A 27,216-nucleotide genomic window follows, 5' to 3' on the forward strand; every position below is an offset into this window, starting at 1 on the left:
CAGAGATAATGCATAGAATTCATATGGAGTGAGAATACACTCTCCCACATCCTGCGATATCATTAAATTGAGAAAAACCCTGAACAGGAAGCATAGGGCAATGATTTCACTAGGTTATACCCTTTTGGGAGGTATCAAGGAAAAGATGGCCAACACAAGAGTTTTCTGTCTCATAGTGACAAGCTCACACTTGTGCCACCGTGACTTCAATAAAGTACTTGGAATGACACAGAAAATCGGGGTCCCCTCTTAAAAATAATGATTCTTAAAATCATCATTAAAATACTTTTGAAATTAACACAAGAATCTTAAGCAGAATTTTATTAAAGTTTAAATGAAAAACCTCCTGGGTAGGCAAGCTGAAAATCTCAGTTGGAAGATGAGCTTTAGGAAAGTTAAAAGGTCTAAAATATCAGAAAGAGAATATTTATATTCTGCGCAGCATCTAAAGAAAGGGACCAAAAAAAAAAAAAAAAAGGAAAAAAAAAAGTGTGTTATGTTGGTACTCAATAGGGCTGGTGGTAGGGAGAAAAATTATGCATTTCTGACTCAGGCTTCAGAATACCTACTTACCCAGGCAAGCCTTGTGGTAATTTGTAGGAAACCCAGTGGATGAGAAGTCTGGGAGAAAAAGTACAGTATTCTATTAAAGGCCAAATTGTTCCACTTATCTTTTTAGCATGGCTAAGGTGAGCTGCCTTCTTGGGTAACCCCTTAGCCAAACTGAATGAGCTTCAGTTGGAATGTTAGATCACTAAGCAGGCCAGATATTTTATTTTTGATCTGAACTTTCTTTTTTTTGCCTTCTTTAAAGGGTCTTTATTTCTTCTCTAATAATTTGATTTTGTTACTGGAACAAAACTCTCATTTCATAGGTGGTTCACAGGACCAACATATAAAACTCTTTCTTCTATCTTACCAATATATTTAGAGGAAAGTATTATGCAAATACAATTTTTCAGATCATGGAAAGTATATTTCTTAGTCTGAACTACAGTGTGCATTAGTTTTAAATAGCAGAATCTCCCTTGCTTTCAACTAGGATAGCTTGACAGTGGCATTGGAACCAAGATGTTGGCCATTTTAGGATTCAAGGACAAGAGTTTTCTGATGGAAAGAACTTGCAACTGAAACCTAAATTGATGTTGACTGGCACAATATCCCCAGTATGCTGGCTACTAGCAACAACTACTGCAAGCTCAATAGGCTTAAGAGGAACATTGCAAAAGCCAGTCCACAAAGAGGCAGCTGCCTTCAAATGAGCAGTGGCCAATATTGCTTTTGCGAAATAAGAAATCTTGCCTGTATTCAACTAACCAATTATTTAACCAACTATACATTGGGGAAATTAATTCCTGGAGCATATGATTTCATTACCTCCATAGCCACAAATATTGTTCTTGGATATAAACCTTCCCGGCTCACTTGACCTAGTGACCTTTTATTTTGATATATCTAATAGATTTATAATATGTTCTGGGAAGAAACCTTATTTTTCTTAAATTGCTCTCTCAAGTTCTTGAATATCACATGAACATTCAGCCCTTCTGCGAGGTCAAGTACTCCACATATTCTGTGAAATTGGCTTTAACCCTGCTTCACACATTAAGTGTCTTTCAGTCAGTGATGGAGGGAGTTAGGAGAATTTTTTTCTGACAATGTTAATTTTCTTTCCTTTCATGCCTTTGATCTACAAAAACTTAGATAATTTTCAACTAATTTGAATTTCTGGTACTTAGTAAAGAGTTCCAGACTCAATATAGTTTAACTTCCATAAGTAGCGGAAACAAGATCAACTTGTTTCCGGGTTTTCTTGTAAATGATAGATTGCCAAGTAAAGATACAAGTATACTATCTAGATAAAGCTGGGGTAGGTGCCAGTAGGCTGTTACTGTTATGTTCTTTTTTGGCATATCAATGTATGTATAACATTTATTACATTAATGTTTAATTAAGGAATAATAACTATAAATGAAAAATTTTTAATTAATAGTAAAATGAAAGGAAAATATATATGCAGATGAGATAACAGATGATAGTGTTGTCCAAGGATAGATCATACAAATGACTAAAATCTTGAGGCTCAATGCCCAGTCTTACGAAAGGATAAAATCTATTCTACCTGTTGGCACTTTTTTGTTAGGAAGCCACCAACTACTTCAGTGTGTACTCATCAGAGTACTTTTAAACTCTTGGTGTTAATGGTGTTATAAAAACAGAATTGTTCTTTTATGAAGTCATTTATAAGTAGAGTAACATGTTACATTTCATCACTGAATCTTTATAATTATGTATTAATATAATTTATGTTTATTATTTATTTATTAATTTCAAAATAAATAACATGATAATTTATTAGATATATTTATTAAAATACTTATTTGAAATAATATATAAATTTAATTGTTTATTTATATCATTTGAATAATCATTATAATTTAGTATTTTCTTGCATAGAAAGACAGAAGGTCTCTAACTTCTTATGTTTCTGTCCCTTCACAGAACTCAGAATCAGATCAAGAAATTAGAATTGAAGAATGTTTTAAGGCTGTACAAAGTTTGTTCATAAAAGGCTTATACACTTATCAGTGTGTAAGATGGTGTGGGATACAGAAAGGTATGGCTTTGACTTACAGTCTAAAGGATAATTCTGGGATGTAATAGATTATTTCCTCCCTTTTTCCCTTATCTCCCATCTTTTCTTTTTTTGCAGTGATGTAGATGAACCCATGGCCAAAACAGTTGTTCTACATTGATCACCATTCATAGCTCCCAATTTTCCTAGTCTTTTTTATTAAAGAAGAAAACCAAATGTTTAAATCCATGCATTTAACATTAATAATCTTTTTTATATTTACTACATTTGGGGGATACACTCATAGCACAGAACACATGTGGGAGTCAGAGGATAACTTGTATGCTCTGTATTCTCTCTACCATGTTGTGTCCAAGGATATAACTCCAGCCATTAGGCTCATGGATGCCTGCTAAGCCCTCCTATCTGCTCTGAGCCTTTATTTCCTACCAAGTATTAAAATAGATCTTCATATCTTTACAATTTTTGACACAAAGGTCCTCCCTTTGATACTCTGAAATAAATAATATAATGAATTTATTAGAAACGTGGATTTTTCTCTCACTAAAATTGGACTTAGAGGATGTGAAGCCCTCTCTCATCATTATTTCTGACATTCATTTTCATTTCATTTTGGGATATTACAATAGTTCTCATTCTGCAGTCAGTCTTTTTTTTTTCTTTGAACATAGAGGCATTATGTATGCATTAAAATCCACAGTGAGCAGGTACTGAGCACTTGGCATCCGTCTGAAATCAGTGCTAAGGGAAGAACTTGTCACCGTGTTATGTTAGATAAGGTGATTTAACAAACAATTTTATTAGGTCACTGTTTTTAAATAAACAAATGTATACAATATATATATTTATGAGTTTGTTCATTTTGTCCATGAAAAATAGTTAAATATTGCAAGTCCTCTATTTCTTTCTTATTCTGAAAAGAAGCTAAATGACTGAAGAGAGATGGATGTTATGTTCAGGATATTGAATGCAGAGTATTTCTCTCTTGCTACATTTGTACATTTCAATCAGTTTTCTGGTTTTTTTAAAGGCTACATTGTAATTTTTATCATTGACTTTAATACAGTATCATATATATACATATATTACTACAATTATTTTTATTATTAGATATTTTCTTTATATACATTTCAAATGCTATCCCAAATGTTCCCTATACCCTCCCCCTGCCCTGCTCCCCTATCCACCCACTCCCACTTCTTGGTCCTGGTATTCCTCTGTACTGGGGCATAAAAAGTTTGCAATACCAAAGGGCCTCTCTTCCCAGTGATGGATGACTAGGCCATCTTCTGCTACATATGCAGCTAGAAACATGAGCTCTGGGGGTACTGGTTAGTTCATATTGTCATTAGATATGCACTCACGGATAAGTGGATATTAACCCAGAAACTTAGAATACCCAAGATACAATTTGCAAAACACAAGAAAATCAAGAAGAGGGAAGACCAATTGGTGGATACTTCATTCCTCCTTAGAATAGGGAATAAAATACCCATGAAAGGAGTTACAGAGACAAAGTTTGGAGCTAAGACGAAAGGATGGACTATCTAGAGACTATCCCACCCGGGGATCCATCCCATAATCAGCCAATAAATGCAGACACTATTGCATATGCCAGCAAGATTTTGCTGAAAGGACCCTGATATAGCTGTCTCTTGTGAGGCTATGCCAGTACCTGGCAAATACAGAAGTGGATGCTCACAGTCGTCTATAAGATGGAACACAGGACCCCCAATGGAGAAACTAGAGAAAGCACTCAGGGAGCTGAAGGTGTCTGCAACCCTATAGGTGGAACAACAATATAAACTAATCAATCAGTTTTCTAAATGATGTGCCAAATTTCAGCTTTTTGGTAATTCCTGTAAAAAGCAAGAATTATCAAAAAAAAGCTTTTTAAGCAAATCTTTCTATCTATATGTCTATCTATCTATCCTCTTATCTACCTACCTACTTACCTACCTATCTCTAACTCCATCTCTCTCTGTCTCTTAGATTTTGTTTTTAAATAAAGCCTCATGTATCCTAGGCTACCCTCAAACTCACTATGTAGCCAGTAGTTGATCTACCTGCCTCTACCACCATAGTTATTATGCACAGCTTCAATTACTTACTTTAGTATATCTAGAATATGATAAATAATTATGCAAACTTCAATTTGGCATATTTCTGTTTTATTATAGTTTAACATATCCTGTTAAACGCAAACATACACACACACACACACACACACACATACACACAGGACACCTTGCTAGAGAAAATATTATAAAGGTTGAATATGATCTTTATTAAAATGCCTGTGATGAAGTTATTATTAAAAGTTATCTCCCCAAACTGTTTCCTTTACTTCCTATCTGAATTGTCACCTACATTTTAAGTCGGGAATTTGAATGACTATGGCCAATTACTTGTATCGAAAGTCCTACCATGTTTATTCACAGGCTACTTACTACTAAATGAAAAATTCAATCAGTGATAGGCATTGTGGCTCAAACCTGTAATCCTAGTCCTGGAAAGCTTCCTGGGAAAGATATAACAAGTAGATTGCTATGAATTTGAGAGAACCTGGGCAACATAGCAAGTTCTAGGCCAGCCTGAGCTACAGAAAACCCTGTTTGGACACGTTATGTGTATATATATATACATATACATATACATATATACACATATATATACACATATACAAATTATATATATATATAATTTAAATGAACAAACAGAAATTAGATTATGTAGAATTTTAAAAATGATGATTAGCAATATCACTTCCCAATTCAATTTCTGCAACAGCAATGTAATTTCAGATTATTAAGAGAGATTCTTCATAAAACCAAGGGCTTACTGATTTCTATTTCCATTGAACTACCTTGACTAAACAGAGCATGATAACATTTTGGGAGCTCAAAGACAAGTTCTATTATCTTGATTGTGCTGTTTGTTACATGACTGACGACTCAACAAATTTTATGCAGCTGCGTTCCATCAGAGATGGATTTTGCTGCATATGTTATGGCTCAAGAAACCATTATTACAAGTCTGCATGTATGAAATTCCCAAATAATAAATAATACATTCAGAAGCAGGTAAAATGGACACTTTGATCACAACCATTTCTGTATCTCACCTCACTCTTGAGTTTTCTCTGTGTTGCTCAGATGGTTTACTGATACAGGTGATTGTAATATCAAGATTCTGAAAACCACTTAGTATTTATTAGCTCAAACTTCACTTGGCAACTCACTACCATTCTAGCAGTGTACAAGAAGATGAAAATCACATGTCTGGCTTGTCTGTCTCTGTCTTGGCTCTTGTATGTATACTGACATCAATAGCCCACAGTTTTTTGGATTGCATCTTTACTTTTTTTTCCTTTTTGACTTGAAAGATTCATAAACTAGGTGAATAGTTCCATAATATATTGGCTTCTTTGGGCCAAATAGAAAGACAAATCATGAATTCTTTCCTCTTTCTTTCAATCTTACCAATAAGTGTGTCCTGTCAAATTACCATTAAACTATAGGTTTATTCTGATAATACTATGAGTGTCTCACCTGCTGAAGTGTCTTTTTTAAAAATCTGAACTCATTTAATCTACTAAATTGTTCCATTCTTCTGTATGCTTGATTTCAGCTTTTATCCTTTTAATGACCAAAGATATATTGTATATGAATTTACATATAAAATTACAGTGTTGAAACTCTATATGAATGATACTTTACATTTATGATAAATTTCAAAATCTCTAATATAGTCCAAATTATTTATTTTAGGAGGCAGAAAATATGACTCATAGGTCAGATCTGGACCACAGACTGTGTTTGGATTTATTTTAATGGTAAAATACTTGTTATATATACTTTACTCTGATGGCTATCTCATACACAATACACACTAGTGATTAGGATAACCATGTGGTAGACAGCCTAATCTTATAAATCTTATAAAATCTTTATTTTTTATGAAATTTAAGGACAAATTTGTATTGAAGTTTCAGAAATAAATAACAAGACAGGCAAGCTGGAGTTTTGGAGACCTGCCAGAATGAGAGAGTTACATATGAGAAAGAGAAAATGCTGCCATAACAGAAACTGGTAATTAAAACTGTGATCTACTCATCCAGAGGTATTTACATTCTGCTCATTTATAGAAAAGGTTTGCTTACCCCTGCCTTGCACAATCTTGTTAGTGTCTGTCTTTCTTTCCATGAATCGACCACTCTCCATTGCATCTGCTCTATCCATAAAATAGAGTAAAGTCTTTCTGTTTTATTTGCAACACACCAGTATTGCCCTACTTTTGGGCTTTGGGTTTACAGATTCTTTCATTTAGAATACCCTCTCACAGATCTTTAAATGATGCACTCCATTCCTTCATGTACTCTCTGTTTAAATGTCACACCCTTAGAGAAGCTTGCCACCAACTAAATATATCAAAGAGGAAAGTTCTTAATTGTAGTGCTTGCCACTCATCCTGAGGTAAAGGGCAGTGCTGAGATTGTTTAGGCATGTTTACATATTGTCCTTAAACATACAAGTTATATTGAGTAAGGAGGGAAAATCACTGCTGGTATATTTTGTACTAATTTACTGAACCAGAAAAGGGGCCACTATTCCACTCATCTCAAACATAAAGGATCTATAAAAGAAAAACATCAAGAGAGAGATAAAAGTCTGTCTTTAAAAAAAATCCCTGGATAACATATGGGAGCTATTTTGAACTATTGTTCATGGGAGGGATAGTGGCTTTAGCCTCAGGGAAAAGACAAGGATTGATGGGGGAGACTTTTAAAGAAAAATATCAGAAGACAAGGAGAACTACCCATTTATAGCTGATGGCTCCAAGCTTGTATGAAGGTACCACAAGGTAATATATGAGCCATATTGTCAGTAGTTTATCTCTATAAGCAATTGATATTCCAGGGGAAGATAAATAGTCAGAATAGAATGATAGGGATTCTGAGAAACAACTTGTTCAAAGGAAAATCAATTATATTGATTGTAGATTAAGGATACTCACAATTTTAAATGGCCTAGTATTTATATACATACATGTTTATACATACTATAAGAAAGAAAAGAATTTATTATTAATGAGTAAGAAAGTCTAGAGAGATGGCTAAAGAATAAAGAGTGCTTGCTTCTTCCCCAGAAAACCATAGTTCTCTTTGTAGCACCCATATTAGGTGCATCACCAGCAAATATCACTACATATCCAGATGAACTTGCATACTCTTCTGACTGCCACAGTCATCCGAATACAAATGATATAAACACACATGTGTCAGATACGCATATATGCCCATACGTTTTTAAAAGTAAACTTAGGGTCAAGAGAGATGGTTCACAGGTAGAAGCACTGGCTGTTCTCATGGAACACCCAGGTTCACTGTCTAGCATCCATATAACAGCTCACAGCTGTCAGCAACTATAGTCCATGAGGGTTTAATACCCTTTTCTAGTCTTCATGGGCACAGTATGCACACATTGCACTGTTATGCATGTATGCGAAAAGCTCACACATGTAAAATTAGAAATCCCCTTGTTAGAATTGGGAACGATCACCCATGGAAGGAGTTACAGAGAAAGTTTGGAGCTGAGAAAAAAGGATGGACCATCTAAAGACTGCCATATCCAGGGATCCATCCCATAATCAGCCTCCAAACGATGACACCATTGCATACACTAGCAAGATTTTGCTGAAAGGACCCTGATATAGCTGTCTCTTGTGAGACTATGCCGGGGCCTAGCAAACACAGAAGTGGATGCTCACAGTCAGCTATTGGATGGATCACAGGGCCCTCAATTGAGGAGCTAGAGAAAGTATCCAAGGAGCTAAAGAGATCTGCAACCCTGTAGGTGCAACAACATTATGAACTAACCAGTACCCCGGAGCTCTTGACTCTAGCTACATATGTATCAAAAGATGGCCTAGTCGGCCATCACTGGAAAGAGAGGCCCATTGGACATGCAAACTTTATATGCCCCAGTACAGGGGAATGCCAGGGCCAAAAAAGTGGGAATGGGTGGGTAGGGGAGTGGGGGGGAGGGTATGGGGGACTTTTGGAATATCATTGGAAATGTAATTGAGGAAAATACGTAATAAAAAATATTTAAAACAAGTATAAATGACAGTGTAGAAAGTATTTAGGAAATATGTCAAGTATTAAAAATAGACTTGGGTTGCTTTGTCCAGTTTTGACTTGAGGTTGTGTGCTTACTGTTATTGTGTCCTGTTATATTTAGTCCATTTGACATTGATGAGAAGTCTTTTCTGAAAGGAAATGGGAAAGCAGTAGATCTGGGGAAGAGAGGAGGTAGGAAGAGGACTATATGAAGGAGAGGAAGCATATGCCGAGGTTGGGTAATTAATAAATATAGTACAATAAATATAATATAAAAGTACATTCCTGGGGCTAAAGTATGCCTTAGAAGTACTTATATAAGCAAACCACACATGTGTGAACTTTATTCCAGATAGGTTACTAGAGATGTTAGGTACACCACCCTCCATAAATATACAGTAAAACAAATAATGAAAAGATGCTGTTGAACTTCAGCATTTTAGAGAAAACTTTTGAGTGCAGTATGAGGAGAACAGAGATGCTGCAGAACATGGGGGCTCAAGATGGCTCTGTGAAGACCAAAAGGTAACACCTTATCTTTCCTCACATTGCAAGTTGGAATGAGATCCTCCTGTAAAGATGAAAGGATGGACAATGAATGAAAGGCCCTGGTAGCTCCCATTAGCATCATGAACTTGTTAATTTTTTGTTGTTGATGAATGTTGCAAACACTGAGCTCAGTATCTAGAGCCACCAGGAAGTCAGCATCACTAAATACCCAAGATAAGAAGCCTAATTCACAATGTAGGTAAGTCACAGTGTACACTGTGTTTTGTGAGACTATATCAAGCCAAAGCCTATAGACGCTGATGTCTACCCTGGGATAGGTGTACAAAGCACTCACATGAGCCTGCCAGAGCAATGTAACCCATATGTTACCCTCAGATATACATGGCACCCCACTTTTGTTGTGTATTATTTATGTCCATTCCCTCACATGATCCATAGACACTGATGAATACCCTACAGTTTTATCCATATATTTATGCAGAGTCTCCGGCCAGCCTGATCCATTTCTCAGATAGTTATGTCCCATCTGGGAGAACAATCTATGAAATTCTATAGCCTAGGACACAGAGAAACCAGCAGGCACTATAGACAGTAAATGATGATAAAATGAGGATAGCTACATGGAGAATTTCCCTCTGACTTTACCTAGAATCACAAGCAGTCCAATGTAACCTATATAGCCAGGTTCTAGGCACATATGCAGAAAGCACACCAGAAAATTGTCAGAAGTAACTCATCTGAATCCTGTGTTTTAGTGTCTGAAAATTGTGGGATGAAAAGTGAAAACAGTATAATGACTCCAACACGATTCAAAGAGAAGAAAATTGATTAATTGCCTGAAAAATAGTCCATATGGTAATGTTAAAGGAACTAAAAAAGAACATATAGAAAATCAATTTTTGTCCTGGTACAGGGGAAGGCCAGGGCCAGGAAGCAGGAGTGGATGGGCTGGGGAGCAGGGCAGGGCGGAGGGCAATGGGGGGCTTTGGGGATAGCATTTGAAATGTAAATGAAGAAAATATCTAATAAAAAAAGAAAATCAATTTGTCATATGAAGAAAAATTCATTATCTAAACTTTAAAAGAAAAATGACAGATCATTGAAAAAGAGACCAGAAATCATAAACCAAAATTAAAAAAAAAAAAAAAACATATATAAAAGTTAAAGTGCAATTGAAGATCAGCAAAATGGCTTCCAGGGTTCCGGGGAAAAAAGCCTGCTGACAAACATGGGCCTGAGTTTGATCCCTAGGACACACAGAAGGATGAAGGGAAATGACCTCCAAAGTGGGTATACATTTACCAACCCCCCACTAGATAAATAAGTAAATAAAAGAGTAAAATCAAGAAGTTATTGAAAATATAGTTGAAGGCCTCAAGAGCAGACTAAATTAAGTAATAAATAATAAGAAATAATTTCTAAACTTGAATATGGACTCTTTGTAACAACTCAGTCACATTAAAGAAAAAAAGAAATTTGTTGGACAAAAAATAAAGAAAGGAAAGAAACATTGTGGCACATACCATGCCACTAACTCCATAGACAAGACTCAGGAGGAGAGCCAATAAACAACTAGGACGAGAAGAGTGGGTTATTATTTAATTCTCTGTTGTTGTGATGAAACACTGACCAAAATGAACTTGGGGAGGATAGGATCTATTTGGCTTACATTTCTCTGTCACAGTCCATCACTATTTGAAGTCAGGAAATGACCTCAAGGCAGGAACCTGAAGATAAAATCTTAAGCAGAAGCCATGGTAGACGGCTGCTTCTTAGTTTGATGGCCATGGCTTTCTCAGTTTGCTTTCTTATATAATCCAAGGCTCCCTGACCAGTGGAGGCACTACCCATAGCGGGTTCAGCTGTTGTACATTAATCAATAATCAAGGAAATTATTGATTCCTCCTGGGGTGGGAATTTTCTCAATAAATCCTCTTCCCAAATGACTCAAGTTTTTTTTTTTGTTTGGTTGGGTTTTTTGTTTGTTTGTTTGTTTGTTTGTTTGGGGTTTGTTGTTATTGTTGTGCTGTGTTGTGTTGCGTTGCATTGCGCTGTTTTGTTTTGTTTTGTTTTGTTTTGTTTTGTTTTGTTTTGTTTTGTTTTGTTTTGTTTTGTTTTTCAAGACAGGGTTTCTCTGTGTAGCCCTGGCTGTCCTGGAACTCACTCTATAGACCAGGCTGGCCTCGAACTCAGAAATCTGCCTGCCTCTACCTCCCAAGTGCTGGGATTAAAGGTGTATACAACCACTGCCCTGTGACTCAAATTTTTGTAGTTGTCCAAAATAATCAGCACAGTGGGTTGTAATAAATGTTCAAAGTGAATACATAATATTCAGAGTTTAAGAGTATAAAAGACTTTTTAGCACGGTTCACAGAAAGCTGTTTGAAAGGGAACTACCCAAACACTATAAAAAGAGAAACAAAGAAACTGGGATGTAGGAAACAGAGACTATCTAGGAAAAGGAATAAGGCTGCCATTAGACTAGCCCACATCCAGCTTTCATTTAAAAAAATATATTTTGAACAGAAGGATAAGTAATATCAAAACAATTCTCATAATTTTTAAGATACTCTGCAACACTTACATGGTTGTTTTTACAAAAGGTTGTGACCTAGGAATATAAAAATGTTTCACGTTTTAGTCCTATAGGAGAGAGAGAGAGAGAGAGAGAGAGAGAGAGATCAGTTAACATTAAAAATAAATTAAAAGAAAATCAAGAAGGAAGATCAACATGTGGATACTTCATTCCTCCTTAGAATAGGGAACAATATACACATAAAAGGAGTTACAGAGACAAAGAAAGTTTGGAGCTAAGAAGAAAAGATGGACTATCCAGAGACTACCCCACCCGGGAATCCATCCCATAATCAGCCAACAAACACAGACACTATTACATATGCCAGCAAGATTTTGCTGAAAGGACCCTGATATAGCTGTCTTGTGTGAGGCTATGACAATGCCTGGCAAATACAGAAGTGGATGCTCACAGTCATCTATAGGATGGAACACAGGACCCCCAAGGGAGGAGCTAGAGAAAGTACCCAAGTTGCTGAAAGGGTTTGCAACCCTATAGGTAGAACAACAATATGAACTAACCAGTACCCCCAAAGCTCATGTCTCTAGCTGCATATGTAGCAGAAGATGGCCTAGTCGGTCATCATTGGAAAGAGAGGCCCCTAGGTCTTGCAAACATTATATGCCCCAGTACAGGGGAATGCCAGGGTCAAGAAGTGGGAGTGGGTGGCTAGGAGAGCAGGGTGGGGTGGGGGGTATAGGGACTTTAGGGATAGCATTTGAAATGTAAATAAAGAAAATATCTAATAAAACAAAATAAAATAAAATTTATAAATCTGTAAAATGTGAGATCAATTAAATTGATAAAGTGATCCAAATCTGACTGAATTATAGCACAGGTTAATTTCCCAAGATTACTTGTTGAGACAGATTGACACATTTTTTGTAACAATATTTTGGGAATGGACAAATGGCTCTGTGGTTAATAGCACTTATTGCCTCTGCAGCAGACTACAGTATCCCAGTACCCTAGGGGTTTCACACCTGCCTATATTTCTAGATCCAGGTAACTCACTGCCCTCTTCTGGCCTCCAGAGTTACCCTTATGCAGATTTATGTTTATGTATACAGACAAACATAAACAGATACACACATAAGCAAAAATAGTAATGTTTCTAATTAAATCAAATTGAAATCAATTTATACTAAATTAAATTTAATTAAAAATATAGATGAAATGATATTTGAAATTATTTGACTTTAATTTTAGTCCAAGTTAGATTCACAATAAATATAAGCATAAAGTACCACACTTTGGTATTAAAAAAAGGAAATATATCTCTCATGAGCACTTCTTCATTATCTTGTCCCAAAATGCTCCTCTCTGCAACAGAACCATATCAATCCGTTACCAGCCCAGGCTTGTACTATGAGTTATTCCTATCTGTAGAGAGGCACTTCCTATGGATTTAGGCAAATGCATAATAACAAGTATTTGCTATATTGTATTATAAAGAGAAATGTGACTGATCTGAACGTCATTGGAACCTTGGCTATTCACCCCTGCCTTCCTCTAGTTTGTGGCTGGACTGACACAATGAGTAAAAACTGACTCCCTTCTGCTGCATTTGCCAGAACAGCATAGATTTATGATCATTCAGCAGTTGCCCTCTTCAGAACAACTTTCTCTTACATATGTGTATCTAGTTTTCCTCAGTGTCTTAGCATGGAACAGTAGCTCATGTTTATTTACCATTGACTACGATTTTATTGTTGAACATGTTATTTTATTTCTTTATTCACCTATGGAAAGGAAACTCAATTGCCACCAATTCTGGCCAACTATGAGTAAACTAAAATAAACTTTATATGTGTGAGTTGTTTGTGTGTGTGGGGGGGGTCATTTTATGGGGACATCTGGGTAAATTTTAAGGAGTTATTTTTTCTGGATTATATAGTACAAATGAGATTAATTTGTAATAAACTGACAACATGTTTCCAAGTAGCAAGCATCTAAAAAAATCACTTTTGTGGTTTTACCTGAAAGAGTCTTCTTTTTAACAGACATTTTTAATTGCATTCAAGTCTGTATTTTGAATTCCTCTTATAGACTACAATATTATTATTCATATAAAATATCAGAAGCAACACCAACTACCCATGGGAAAAGAAATGTATTAATAAGCCATTATGGTAACATAACAGACTGTCAAACAGCAGGCATACAAATTAACCAATAAACATGGGTGCTAACAAAAATATTAAGTGAAAAGTTCTATTTTAAGTTCTTCATTGATATAAGTAACCTTTAGAAAAATCAAAGCAAAGGAGACTATCACATAAGTATAACTATAAACACACTTATTTATATGTTATTAAATAAGCAGGTGATCTACATAATACATATGTATATTTTATAAATAAAACTATATTGAAAAGAAAGCAAGGATACAGATGTAGGAATGAAATTGAGAATAGCAAGTTTGTGAAAAGGCTAAGAAATAAATGAGACTCTTCCTGTCTGACCAGCACCAGGGTGGCTGGGGCACGGGGTCAGCTGACACCTGCCAGCTACCCACAACACCCGCCACAGGATCTTGAGACTTCTGGAGAGTGGAACACAGCATCTGCTCCAGTCCAATCACGCGGGACCTGAGACTGCTTTAGTTGGGGAGGCAGAAAACCGGCCTGAGTAGGGCCACAAGCCTCTTCCAGGCTGACCAGCACCTGGCTAGCTAGGGCGCAGGGTCAGCTGACACCTGCCAGCTACCCACGACACCCGCCACAGGATCTTAAGACTTCTGGTGAGTGGAACACAGTGTCTGCTCCAATCTTTAAACAGTGACAACGATAACAACTAAGCCCAGAGATTACCAGAAGGCGAAAGGTAAACGTAATAATCTTACTAACAGAAACCAAGACCACTCACCATCATCAGAACCCAGCACTCCCACTTCGCCCAGTCCAGGGCACCCCAACACACCAGAGAAGCTAGACCCGGATCTGAAAGCATATCTCATGATGATGGTAGAGGACATCAAGAAGGACTTTAATAACACACTTAAATACAGGAGAACACTGCTAAACAGGTAGAAGACATTAAAGAGGAAGCACAAAAATCCCTTAAAGAATTGCAGGAGAACACTGCTAAACAGGTAGAAGACATTAAAGAGGAAGCACAAAAATCCCTTAAAGAATTGCAGGAAAACCAGACCAAACAGGTGATGGAATTGAATAAAACCATCCAAGACCTAAAAAGGGAAGTAGAGACAATGAAGAAAACCCAAATTGAGGCAACGCTGGAGATAGAAACCCTAGGAAAGAAATCTGGAACCATAGATACGAGCATCAGCAACAGAATACAAGAGATGGAAGAGAACATCTCAGGTGCAGAAGACTCCATAGAGAACCACTGCATGACAATCAAAGAAAATTCAAAATCCAAAAAGATCCTAACTCAAAACATCCAGGAAATTCAGGACAAAATGAGAACACCAAACCTACAGATATTAGGAGTAGATGAGAATGAAGATTTTCAACTCAAAGGACCAGCAAATATCTTCAACAAAATTATAGAAGAAAACTTCCCAAACCTAAAGAAAGAGATGCCCATGAACATACAAGAAGCTTACAGAACTCCAAATAGACTGGACCAGAAAAGAAATTCCTTCCGACACATAATAATCAGAACAACAAATGCACTAAATAAAGATAGAATATTAAAAGCAGTAAGGGAAAAAGGTCAAATAACATATAAAAGCAAGCCTATCAGAATTACACCGGATTTTTCACCAGAAACTATGAAAGCCAGAAGGGCCTGGACAGATGTTATGCAGAAACTAAGAGAACACAATTTCCAGCCCAGGCTACTATACCCAGCCAAACTCTCAATTACCATAGATGGAGAAACCAAAGTATTCCACGACAAAACCAAATTCACACATTATCTTTCCATGAATCCAGCACTTCAAAGGATAATAACAGAAAAAAAACCAATACAAGGACGGAAACCACGCCCTAGAAAAAGCAAGAAGGTAATCCCTCAACAAACCTAAAAGAAGACAGCCACAAGAACAGAACACCAATTCTAACAACAAAAATAAAAGGAAGCAACAATTACTTCTCCCTAATATCTCTTAATACCAATGGACTCAACTCCCCAATAAAAAGACATAGAATAACAGACTGGCTACAGAAACAGGACCCAACATTTTGCTGCTTACAGGAAACTCATCTCAGAGAAAAAGATAGATACTACCTCAGAATGAAAGGCTGGAAAACAATTTTCCAAGCAAATGGTAGGAAGAAACAAGCTGGAGTATCCATTATAATATCTGATAAGATTGACTTCCAACCCAAAGTCATCAAAAAATACAAGGAATGACACTTCATTCTCATCAAAGGTAAAATCCTTCAAGAGGAACTATCAATTCTGAATATCTATGCTCCGAATACAAGGGCAGCCACATTCATTAAAGATACTTTAGTAAGCTCAAAGCACACATTGCACCTCACACAATAATAGTGGGAGACTTCAACACACCACTTTCACCAATGAACAGATCATGGAAGTAGAAATTAAACAGGGACACAGTGAAACTAACAGAGGTTATGAAACAAATGGATCTGACAGATATCTACAGAACATTTTATCCTAAAACAAAAGGATATAACTTCTTCTCAGCACCTCATGGTACCTTCTCCAAAATTGACCACATAATTGGTCACAAAACAAGCCTCAACATATACAAAAATATTGAAATTGTCCCATGCATCCTATGGGATCACCATGGACTAAGACTGATCTTCAATAACAAAATAAATAATAGAAAGCCAACACACACGTGGAAACTAAACAACACTCTTCTCAATGATACCTTGGTCAAGGAAGGAATAAAGAAAGAAATTAAGGTCTTTCTGGAGTTTAATGAAAATGAAACCACAACATACCCAAACTTATGGGACACATTGAAAGCATTTCTAAGAGGAAAACTCATAGCTCTGAGTGCCTCCAAAAAGAAACTAGAGAGAGCACACGTTAGCAGCTTGACAACACACCTAAAAGCTCTAGAACGAAAGGAAGCAAATTCACCCAAGAGGAGTAGACAGCAAGAAATAATCAAACTCAGGGGTGAAATCAACCAAGTGGAAACAAGAAGAACAATTCAAAGAATCAACCAGTCGAGGAGCTGGTTCTTTGAGAAAATCAACAAGATAGATAAACACTTAGCCAGACTCACTAGAGGGCATAGGGAAAGTATTCTAATTAACAAAATCAGAAATGAAAAGGGAGATATAACAACAGACCTGAAGAAATCCAAAACACCACCAGATCCTTCTACAAAAGGCTATACTCAACAAAACTGGAGAACCTGGATGAAATGGACAAGTTTCTAGACAGATACCAGGTAAAAAAGTTAAATCATGATCAGGTTAATGATATAAACAGTCCCATATCCCCTAAACAAATAGATGCAGTCATTAATAGTCTCCCAACCAAAAAAAGCCCAGGACCAGATGGGTTTAGTGCAGAGTTCTATCAAACCTTCAAAGAAGATCTAATCCCAGTTCTTCACAAACTATTCCACAAAATAGAATCAGAAGGTACTCTACCCAACTCATTCTATGAAGCCACAATTACTCTGATACCTAAACCACATAAAGACCCAACAAAGATAGAGAACTTCAGACCAATTTCCCTTATGAATATTGATGCAAAAATCCTCAATAAAGTTCTCGCTAACTGAATTCAAGAACACATCAAAACAATCATCCATCCTGACCAAGTAGGTTTCATCCCAGGGATGAAAGGATGGTTCAATATACGAAAATCTATCAATGTAATCCATTATACAAACAAACTCAAAGACAAAAACCACATGATCATCTCGTTAGATGCTGAAAAAGCATTTGACAAAATCCAACACCCATTCATGATAAAAGTCTTGGAAAGATCAGGAATTCAAGGTCCATACCTAACCATGATAAAAGCAATATACAGCAAACCAGTAGCCAACATCAAAGTAAATGGTGAGAAGCTGGAAGAAATCCCACTAAAATCAGGGACTAGACAAGGCTGCCCACTCTCTCCCTACCTATTCAACATTGTACTTGAAGTCCTAGCCAGAGCAATTAGACAACAAAAGGAGATCAAGGGGATACAAATCGGAAAAGAAGAAGTCAAAATATCGCTTTTTGCAGATGATATGATAGTATACATAAGTGACCCTAAAAATTCCACCAGAGAACTCCTAAGTCTGATAAATAGCTTCGGTGAAGTAGCTGGATATAAAATTAACTCAAGCAAGTCAATGGCCTTTCTGTACACAAAGGATAAACAGGCAGAGAAGGAAATTAGGGAAACAACACCCTTCTCAATAGTCACAAACAATATAAAATACTTTGGCGTGACTCTAACTAAGGAAGTGAAAGATCTGTATGACAAGAACTTCAAGTCCCTGAAGAAAGAAATTAAAGAAGATCTCAGAAGATGGAAAGACCTCCCAGGCTCATGGATTGGCAGGATCAACATTATAAAAATGGCTATCTTACCAAAAGCAATCTACAGATTCAATGCAATCCCCATCAAAATTCCAACTCAATTCTTCAACGAATTAGAAAGGGCAATCTGCAAATTCATCTGGAACAACAAACAACCTCGGATAGCAAAAACTCTTCTCAAGGATAAAAGAACCTCTGGTGGAATCACCATGCTGGACCTAAAGCTGTACTACAGAGCAATTGTGATAAAAACTGCATGGTACTGGTATAACGACAGACAAGTAGACCAATGGAACAGAATTGAAGACCCTGAGATCAACCCACATACCCATGGTCACTTGATCTTTGACAAGGTTGCAAAAACCATCCAGTGGAAAAAAGACAGCATTTTCAACAAATGGTGCTGACACAACTGGCGGTTATCATGTAGAAGAATGCGAATTGATCCATTCCTATCTCCTTGTACTAAGGTCAAATCTAAGTGCATTAAGGAACTCCACATAAAACCAGAGACACTGAAACTTATAGAGGAGAAAGTAGGGAAAAGCCTCGAAGATATGGGTCCAGGGGAAAAATTCCTGAATAGAACAGCAAAGGCTTGTGCTGTAAGATCGAGAATCAATAAATGGGACCTCATAAATTTGCAAAGCTTCTGCAAGGCAAAAGACACCGTCAATAAGACAAAAAGACCACCAACAGATTGGGAAAGGATCTTTACCTATCCTAAATCAGATAGCGGACTAATATCCAATATATATAAAGAACTCAAGAAGGTGGACTCCAGAAAATCAAATAACCCCGTTAAAAAATGGGGCTCAGAACTGAACAAAGAATTCTCACCTGAGGAATACCGAATTGCAGAGAAGCACCTGAAAGAATGTTCAACATCCTTAATCATCAGGGAAATGCAACTCAAAACAACCCTGAGATTCCACCTCACACCAGTCAGAATGGCTAAGATCAAAAATTCAGGTGACAGCAGATGCTGGCGAGGATGTGGAGAAAGAGGAACACTCCTTCACTGATGGTGGGATTGCAAGCTGGTACAACCACTCTGGAATTGGTGGTTCCTCAGAAAATTGGACATAATACTACCAGAGGATCCAGCAATACCTCTCCTGGGCATATATCCAGAAGATGTTCCAACTGGTAAGAAGGACACATGCTCCACTATATTCATAGCATCCTTATTTATAATAGCCAGAAGCTGGAAAGAACCCAGATGCCCCTCAACAGAGGAATGGATACAGAAAATGTGGTACATTTACACAATGGAGTACTACTCAGCTATTAAAAGGAATGAATTTATGAAATTCCCAGGCAAATGGATGGATCTGGAGGGCATCATCCTGAGCGAGGTAACATATTCACAAAGAAACTCACACAATATGTACTCACTGATAAGTGGATATTAGCCCAAAAACTTAGGATACCCAAGATATAAGATACAATTTGTTAAATGCATGAAACTCAAGAAGAACGAAGACCAAAGTGTGGACACTGTGCCCCTTCTTGGAATTGGGAACAAAACACCCATGGAAAGAGTTACAGAGATAAATTTTGGAGCTGTGAAGAAAGGTTGGACCATCTAAAGACTGCCATATCCAGGGATCCATCCCATAATCAGCTTCCAAACGCTGACACCATTGCATACACTAGTAAGATTTTACTGAAAGTACCCAGATATAGCTGTCTCTTGTGAGACAATGCCGGGGCCTAGCAAACACAGAAGTGGTTGCTCACAGTCAGCTATTGGATGGATCACAGGGCCCCCAATTGAGGAGCTAGAGAAAGTACCCAAGGAGCTAAAGGGAACTGCAACCCCATAGGTGGAACATTATTATGAACTAACCAGTACCCCAGAGCTCTTGACTCTAGCTGCATTTGTATCAAAAGATGGCCTAGTCGGCCATCACTGGAAAGAGAGGCCCATTGGACTTGCCAACTTTATATGCTCCAGTACAGGGGAATGCCAGGGCCAAGGGGTGGGTGGGGGACTGGGGGGGGGAGTGTATTGGGGACTTTTTGGATAGCATTGGAAATGTAATTGAGGAAAATACCTAATTAAAAAAAAAAGGAAAAAAAAAGAAATAAATGAGAGAAAGTGTTTGGTTAGGCAAAGATACAGTCAAAGTCAGAGATTTGATTTGTTAATAGCTTTTGGGTTGCAATTAATTTAAATCTAAAGAAGAGGGCTTTCTCTACAGACAGGAGTGTTCACTGTTTCAGCTAGGGTCACCATGTCAATTCCCAGGAGTCTTTGCACTGGATCATACCTGACACATAGCTTCACATTCACTGACAAATAATAAGTACTTTTTTCATGCTAACCAGTTTAGGGTAATTTATTCCACAGCAACAGAAAAAAATAGAACAACTATCAGTCATGGTTTTACAATTAATAATCCACAGAAGAAGAGACTGTCATAAACCACTTATTTCTCAGTCTATTTGCAAAAGTGTAATTTCATGTGTGTAGGTAATTGTCTCATTGTGCGTTTTCACCTCAATATTACTTGTGCTTAAATAGAACTTAATGCTCTCAATTGTAATTTGAGATGAATCAGCTTTTGGGTTGACTAAAACTTCCCTGAAACACGTCAGCATACTAGTTCCCTTCATTAAGCCCCATTTGTTTTTCCTAATTCTGACTGAGATTGCAAGTGAATCAAAAGAAAGAGTGTTCATCTCGATGGAAAAGAAATGTCAGCTCATGAATGGATTTGATTCTCATTTTAAATAGATGTGTTTCCCTACTCGGTTGTAGGGTACATGGGCAAATTTGTTTTTCTGTTTCATCACAGTGAAGTTTTGTGTTCACATCATTCCCTTTGTTAATTGCTTAGCGTTTTTTTTCCCACACTACAAGATATAGTCCATATTCTATAACTTACCTCAGAAATCCCATACAGCTGCCAGTCTCTAGGAACGTGATTTGTATACTCTTCCAAGTCTAGCATCTCCTTAAATAAGTGCTTTGTTGGGAATTCAATAGGAGTCCTTTCTGCTGACTGTTGTTTATCCTCCCCGCCCCACAACACATTCCTTGACACTCCCAAAGAAAATCCATGATGATTGTGGTTCAGGTGGGAGTCTGGGCTTAAGGTGATGTGTGTCCTAATGGTTACAGACTGAGAACATCCGTTCCTCCTCTTTAAGGAGTTTCCCAGTTTAAACTGCCTCAACAGATTTCTTTACCATAATAATTCTTCATTAGCAGGATGGCAGGGTAATGCAAACTACAAAATATAGGGCAACTTAGAGGAAACTAGAGCATCAAATGTGGTTTCCCACACTCACCAGGACAGATTCAAAGTGTGACATACAGCCTGAGAAACACATGCGTCAAGCTTCCTCCTTAAGAGGATGAAGCTCTTTTTAACTTCAGGGCATTTCTTTATGTACTGTTTTGTTCTTAATTCTCACATGTCCTTGTGCATCAAGCAAGCAGGAGACATAGCCTTAGCCATGGGTTCTGCCACATTTATCCAATTGTTGAGATTCAGCTTAAGTGATAGGTGTAAGGTTTGCTCTTCTTTCTGCAGTCTCTTTATTTTTCATTTTCGTTTTCTGTGACCTTATCTTCTGATTTGTATCTCAATGTTTTGTTATTTTTCCCCAGTCATATTTCTATTAATCATTTGGAAATTCCATACACTACATCCTGATCTCAGTAGTTTTTCATTCTTCCCAAGTCCTCCCTCTCATCATGGTACCGCCCTACCTACCCCCTTAAAAGACCACAAAATCCAATTTGTGTTGCCCATATACTCATTGGAGCATAGTCAAACTCCCAGTGACTAGCCCTTAACATAATATTGAGTCCTTCCCCATCCTATCCCTCTAAACCTCAATACCTGCCAGAAGCCTTCAACTATAAAGAGCTACCTTTCAGCATCTTTATCAAGATTTTTTTTTCCATTTGAGAACATTTTCTTTTTTTTTTTTTTATTTTCTATTAGTTACTTAATTTATTTACATTTCAAAGGTTGTCCCCCTTCCGAGTGTCCTCTCCACATCCCACTTATCCCCTCCCCCTTCCTTGCATCTATGAGGGTCCCCCCCCCCACAAACCCACTTCTGCCTCGGAGCCTTAGCATTCCCCTACCCTGGGTCATCGAACCTCATGATTTTTAAAATTTTATTATTAATTCATTTTTAAACTCCATGTTCCATTCCCTGCCCCCCCCATCCACATTCCGATGTCTTCACATCCCACACCTCCTCCCCATCTGATCCTGTCTCCACATGGATGCCCCCAACACTACCCCACCTGACCTCTAAACTCTCTGGGGCCTCAAGTTTCTTGAGGGCTAGGTGTATCATCTCTGAATGAACATAGACCCAGAAGCTCTCTACTGTATGGGTGTTGGGGGTTTCATATCAGTTGGTGTATGCTGTCTGTTTGGTGGTCCAGTATTTGACAGATTTCTGGGATCCAGATTAATTGAGACTGATGGCCCTTCTATAGGATCACCCTTCTCCTCAGCCTCTTTCAGCCTTCCCTAATTCAACAACAGGGGTTAGCTGCTTCTTTCCATTGGTTGGGTGCAAATATCTGCATCTGACTCTTTCAGCTGCTTGTTGGGTCTTTCAGAGGGCAGTCATAATAGATCCCTTTTTGTGAGTTCTCCATAGCCTCAGTAAGAGTGTCAGGTCTTGGAACCTTCCCTTGAGCTGGATCCCACTTTGGGCCTGTAGCTGGACCTTCTTTTCTTCAGGCACCTCTCCATTTCCATCCCTGATGTTCTTTCAGACAGGAACAATTAGGCAATCCCATCTCTCCCTCCTGGAGGTGGGCTCTATAAGCTCCCCCAACCTACTGTCAGGCATTTCATCAAAGGTCCCTCCCTTTGAGTCCTAGAAGTCTCTCACCTCCCAGGTCTCTGGTGCGTTCTGGAGGGTCCCCACAACCTCCTATTTCCTGAGGTTGCCTGTTTACATTCTTTCTGCTGCTCTGAGGACTTCAGTCCTTTTCCCTCACTCAATACCAGATTAGGTTCCCCTCTCCCCAACCACTCACTCCTCATCCCATCTACTTTTCCTCCCAGGTTCCTCTCTCCCTCCCCACTTTTGATTGCTTTCTTCTCTCTCCCAAGTGAGACTGAAGTGTTCTCACTTGGGCACTTCAGCTTGTTGAGCTTTTTGAGTTCTGTGGACTGTACCTTGGGTATTCTGTCGTACAGAATATATACATTGGCTAATATCCACTTATTAGTGAGTACATATCATACATGTCCTTTTGGCTCTGAGCTACCTCACTCAGGGAGATATTTTCTAACTCCATCCATTTGCATGCAAAATTCAATATGTCCTTGTTCTTAATAGCTGATGTTCATGTCATTATATGTTGAAATACTCTTTGACAAAATTAAAGCCCTCTTCATGTTAAAAGTCTTGGAGAGATGGGGGATAAAGGGCCCATATGTTAAAGAAGTGGAAGAAGGAAGGAAAAGAGGAACAAGAGGAGGGGGAAGAGGAGGAGGAGAAGGAGGAGGAGGAGGAGGAGGAGGAGAAAAGGAAAAAAAGAGAAAAAAATGAAAGCAATATATAACAAGCTGATAGCTAGTAACAAGAAATAGAAAAATAAAGCAATTTCAATGAAATCAACAAGACAAAGATGCCCACTCTGCCTATCTCTTCAATATAGTATTTAAATTTTTAGCTAGAGCAATAAGACAATTAAAGTAGATTGATGGGATATAAATTGGAAAGAAAGACGTCAACATACCTCTATGTGCAGATGATATGATAGTGTACATAAGTAACTTTCAAAAACTCACCGGGGGAAATCCTAAATCTGATAACCAGTTTGAGGAAAATGGCTGGATAAAAAATTAACTCATAAAAATCAGTATTCATCTATAAGGATGATAAATATGCTGATAAAGAAATGAGGGAAAAAAACACCCTCAAATTAATCACAAATAACATACAATATCTAAGTGTAACTTTAACCAAACAAGGAAAATACCTGTATGATAAAACTTCAAGTCTCTGAAAAATAGAAACTGAAGAAGATAACTGAAGATATAAAGATCTCTTATGCTCAAAGATCCACAGCAAAAATGGGATTTTACCAAAAGCAATCTACAGATTCAATGCAATCCTCATCAAAATTCCAACACAATTCCTAAAGAACAGAACTCAATTTCATATGGGGAAAAAAACCTGGGTTGGGGAGGAACAGGATAGCTAAACCAATGCTATAAAATAACTTCTAAAGGTATCACCATCCCTGATGTCAAGCTATGCTACAGAGAAAAACTAGTAAAAACCTCATGGTATTGGCATAAAAATAGACAGATTGATTATTTAAATTGATTCAAAAATACCGAAATAAAGGCACTCACTTTATGGGCAATTGATTTTTGGCAAAGAAATCAAAACTATACAATGAGAAAAAAGAAAGCATATTCAACAATGGTTGCTGGTAGAACTGGATATCTGCATTTAGAATAATGTAAAGAGATTCATATTTATATTCTTGCACAAAGCATTAAGAGGTTCAAAGGTCAAGAGAATCAAAGATCTCGACATAAAATCAAGTACACTAAATATAATAGAACAAAAAGTGTGGAATAGCCTTGAAAGCATTAGCAGAGGATACTTCTTCTGAAAAGAACACCACTGGCTCAAGCTCTAAGATCAATATTTGATAAATGGGACCTCATGAAACTGGAAAGCTTCCATAAGTCCAAGGCACTGCTCATAGGATAACACAGAAGCCTACAAAACAGGAAAATATCTTCATCAAAACTACATCTGACACAAGGCTGCTATAAAAATATATAAAGAACTCAAGAAATTAGACACTAACAAACAAAATAACCAAATTAAAAATAGGATAAAGAGATAAACTAAGAGTTATCAACAGAGGATGCTCCAATGCAGAGAAGCACTTAAAGAAATGCTCAACATCCTTAGTCATCAGGGAAGTGCAAAGGAAAATGACTCCGAGATTCCATCTTACACTTATAAGAATGGCTAAGATCAAAAACTGAAAGGATAGTTCACCTTGGCAACAATGTGGAGCAAGGGTACACTCCTCCTTTGCTGGTGGGATTGTAAACTTAAAACACCATTGGAAACCAATTTGATGAGTTCTCAGAGAATTGAGACTAGTTCTACCTTAAGACCCAGCAATACTACTCCTGCGTATTGTTGGAGAGTAGAAGGATAAGTTTGAGTGGGCGAGAGTTAAGGATAAGCATTGAAGGAATGAAGTAGGGGAAGGACAGAAGCTGTGAGAACTGGTAAATGGAACTGAAATTGTTGGGTTGAGTATGGTAGAAATCTCTGATAAGGGAAACTCCCAGCACTCTATCAGGTTGACCCTATCTAAGACCCCTAGCAACAGGGTATATGAAAACCTGAAATAGTCACCTCTTGTAACCAGGCAAGACTTCCAATTGAGGCACTGGGACACCAACCTACCTACAAAACCTTTGACTGTAAAATTGTCCTGACTGCAAGATATCCAGGGATAAAGATGTCGCAGAAAATGAGGGAATAGCCAACCAATGGCTAACCCAACTTGAGACCCATCCCATGAGAGAATGCCAACCCCTCATACTATTAATAATATTCTGCTATATTAGGAGACAGGAGCCTAGCATAACTATTCTCTGAGAGTCTTCACCCATCAGCTGATGGAAACAGATGCAGAGACCTACAGCCAAACATTAGGCTGAGCTTAGAAAACCTTGTGAAAGAGGAGAGGAAGGATTTAAGAGAAGTCAAGAACACAAGAAAAAAACAGACAGCGTCAACTATCCGCAGCCATAGGGGTTCACAGAGACAGAATCACCATCCAGAATGCCACACACAGTACAGACCTAGGCCCTCTGTACATATTTAACAGATATCCTCTTCAGTCTTCATGTGGGACCCTTAACAACTGAAGCAAGAGCTGTCTATGACTCTGTTGTCTGCTTTTCAATCCCTTTTCCCTAAGTTGCCTTGTCTAACTTCAATAGGAGAAGATACAAGTCCTACCTCAACTTGATATGGAAGGTCCATAGGAAACTTCCCCATCTCTTAGGAGAAAGGAAGTAAGGATGGAGGGAAGGGAAAAGAGATGGAGGGATTCGGAAAAGAGGAAGAAAAAGAAGCATTGGTCAGAATGTAAGTTAATTAGTTAATGAAAAAAATAAATACTAGTTCTGTCAAATGTTACTAATCACTTAAAATTTTATATTCTACATTTTTCATGAAGTTTCTTCATTTTTGCGTTTCCTGATTTTGTTGCTCAATTTCAGTTAAGATTTAGTTCCTGCAAAAATATGAAAAGTATCAGTAAAAAATATTTTCAAAAGTATATGAATGTATAAATGTTTAGCATTGTGTTCAAAGTTTGATAATTATTTCTTATTTTTATTGAGCTCACAAAGCATTCTATATACTTGATTCTGAAGTCATTAACAATTGATAAAATACCAATGACTTTTTAAAATATATATTAAATATTTTGGCTAATGAGGGAGATAGAACCAGTAAAGATCATATCCATTGGATTAGCATGGCCCCTGATTAAGGAATGGGGTCACCCACCCATCTCAAAAAATTAAATCCAGTATTGTTCCTGTCAAAAGGAAACACAAGGACAAAGAGTGGAGCAGAGACTGAAGGAAAGGCCATCCAGAGACCACCTCACCTAGAGATTCATCTCATCTGCAGACACCAAAACCAGACACTATTGCTGATGCCAAGAAGCACTTGCTGACAGGAGCCTGGTATAGGTGTCCCCTAAGAGGCCCTGCCAGAGCCTGAGCAATATTGATGGGGATGCATGCAGTCAACCATCAGACTGAGCTAAGGGACCCCAAGGGAAGGACTGAAGGAGCTGAAAGTGTCTGCGAATCCATAGGTAGAACAACAACATCAACCAAGCAGACACCCAAAAGCTCCCAGAAACTAGACCACGAACAAAAGAGTACACATGGAGGAACACAAGGCTCCAGCTGCATATGTA

Source organism: Mus caroli, unplaced genomic scaffold (genome assembly GCF_978045245.1).
Source record: "Mus caroli unplaced genomic scaffold, Mus_caroli_1 scaffold_10, whole genome shotgun sequence".
NCBI lineage: Eukaryota > Metazoa > Chordata > Mammalia > Rodentia > Muridae > Mus > Mus caroli.